The sequence below is a fragment of the Trachymyrmex septentrionalis genome, unplaced genomic scaffold, assembly GCF_001594115.1.
Source record: "Trachymyrmex septentrionalis isolate Tsep2-gDNA-1 unplaced genomic scaffold, Tsep1.0 scaffold166, whole genome shotgun sequence".
NCBI lineage: Eukaryota > Metazoa > Arthropoda > Insecta > Hymenoptera > Formicidae > Trachymyrmex > Trachymyrmex septentrionalis.
Genome location: NW_017304822.1, coordinates 16,810 through 19,628, shown reverse-complemented (window position 1 = coordinate 19,628; position 2,819 = coordinate 16,810). Strand labels below are relative to the sequence as shown.

General features: G+C 27.6%; 1 pseudogene; it reads left to right on the top strand.

The window, feature by feature from the left end:
* Positions 1–469, top strand: part of LOC108746311 — a 10,716-nt pseudogene extending 10,247 nt beyond the window's left edge.
* Positions 470–2,819: the final 2,350 nt, after the last annotated feature.

The window sequence follows — 2,819 nt, the reverse complement described above, 5'->3', positions numbered from 1 at the left end:
AAAATTAAAATTTTATTCTTTAAGATTGAATATTGAATTATCCTTATTCAAGATTAACTTAATTTTTACTCTTTAGAGAGAAAATTTACTTCAAATTATTTAGAAAATTTAAAATTGATTTTTTTTTATTAACAATATACTTTTTCCTGAAAATTTAATGTTACGTATACAAAGAATAATCGACGAGCTTTTTTGGAAAATTTTGTAATATCCTGAAGAATAGTCTTTATTTGATAATTAGAATTATCATGTGAATAGGAATTTGGTTACCTATATGAGCTGTTACACGACAAACGAAATGGTTACTTTTCACAAATGGTGGAGAAGACGGGCAATCAGATGGCGCAAAGTCTTTTAGAACAGGCGAAGAAGGCTTACGAGAAAAATAACGATCATTGAATTGAATTTATCGGCACAAAATACTGAGTGTGAGAGCGACACCACGCTTACAAAACAGACCACTTTATAGATTTTCTACTTCTAAAAATCTTATACTAAAAATATATATACTATATAATGTACACAAAGTTATTTAAACATAACGACTTATGAAACTGTTCAACCCATGCTATTGGAAATTTTATTTTGAGAATTAGTGAATTAAAATATCTATAGCAAATTAACATTATATTTATTTCATTATGTATTATTAAAAAGTCATTTTCTATCCCTTCTTTGAATCAGTTAGTTACATTATGTATAGTATTTAATCTGTTCTATGAGTCATTGTATGTAACTTTATAATATATACTTATACTCGTATTTATACATGTTCTTTTATTTCAGTTAGTACACGATCAAATTTAATAAGAAAGAGTAAAACAAAGAAGAGAACTATACTACGAAGATAACAATAATCGAGAATAAGACATAACTGTATGTTTAGTATTATTTGCTAACTTCTAATAATTTCAGTTTTATTTACTGCCCCGTAATTATAACGTAAATGTGTCATATCTATTGTAAAGACCGATTATAATTAAATATGTTATTTTTTTTGATTATTCTTGTCGGCGTATGACAAAATAGAATATGATAAATACTTATCTCTTATATGAAATCTTGACTCTTATATAATATAAAAACATTTTTTAGTATGTATTTATGTATTTAAAGTTTATTTTTACCTTTCGTTTAATTATTTTTCAAATTTATTCTCTACATATTATAGAATTTTAATTTACTATATCTTCTAAATCAATACCGTCTCGCACTTTTTATGAGTAATCATTCAGAACATTCTCCCCTACAATATATCAAAAGGACATTCAAATCGGTGACGTGTTACCTAAAATGCATATTTACCAAAATTGCTTTACGGCTTTTATAGGAAGTAGTAAATATCATTAGATTTCATTAAAAAAATCGATATCATGCTCTCAATTGAAATTAAATCCAAAATGGATAAAACATTTGGTGAACTGATTCGCTATTAGTACATAGAATCTAATTGTGGATAATTGTCATTACTTAATTTAATTAAAATTAAAAAACATACAAGATAGTATCAAAATGAAATAAGATCATTCATAATGTAATCTATGTGACCAATGATAATTACTAAACATCTCACAAAACGTTTGATAAAATGTTCTGAATAAAAATATGAATTTCTTTTTTTCAAGGGCGATCCACAACTGATGGATTAATATACGAACCTATAAATAAAAATTCCATGAAAAGAAAGGCAATCTAATCTAGATTATCTGTATATCCATTCTATTGTTCAATACTTGTTGGTTTAACGGCATTTACATACGTTATCCCCCAGTGTACAAATCTTACAGTGTAGTTCTCACAAAGTTTCTAAAGGAACTGCGAAAACTATTTCTGGAAATCTTATAAAAAAATATTAAAACGTGTTTGTGTCTCATGCAGCAAGAACTAATTCAGTTAAAATATTAGCCGACGATTCAGAGAAACTATGACAGAGACGTTAGAAAAAGCGCTGGCACCATTATTGAGTTTTGTAATTTGTGCATGATCGAATATCCTCGTGGACAACATAGGGTGTATCTCTCTTGCTTATATGCTTTGGCCAAATGGGGCTCTCTTACGTACTTTTTTTACTATCCATATATAATAAGTATTATGCAGGAAGAAGACACAGTATTCACCTACATGATCGAATTGATTTTCGTCAACACATTAATTCTCATTAGCTTTTGTCGTTTCAAGGTAAAAATTTTTAAATATACTCCTGGTCTCTATATGATAATATTTAATTTTATATTACTTATCTTTTTAGTTAATAATATTTTTAATTGAGAGCATTGAAGGTGTTTTAAATTCACAATTATAAGCAAATATACAATTATAAAATATTTTTATAAAAAGCTTTCTACCGTTAACCATGTTTTTAGTCAAATTCAAGCTATGCAGTCTCTCCCATTCGACTCTCTTGCTAATCTGCTCTTTCTTTACAAATCGCACGCAGCAGAAAAGTCCTCAAATATAATTCTTTTCCTCTTTTCTCTTCTTCTCATGCTGTTTTTTTCTGAAGTACCTGAGGGTTCCATTCACGAATTTTACTTTTTAATATTTTTATCTCTGATTTGTCTAATGTTTTTCTATCCTCTAAGCTTTCCATTTATGCAGACGTAATTCTTTTCAAATTTGTTTTACCCATTCGATGCTTTTGCAGCCTGTTCTGCTTTAAATAAAGATCTTCTAAAATTTATTCCCGAATGATCTACTAATAATTCACTGCAATTAAATCTCTTTAAATCATTCTCGCTAATTGTAGGTTTCTCAACATTATTATCCCATATTCAATTCTTCGATATTACTCTTAACTCTGTTCCAATTCCTCACTTCTT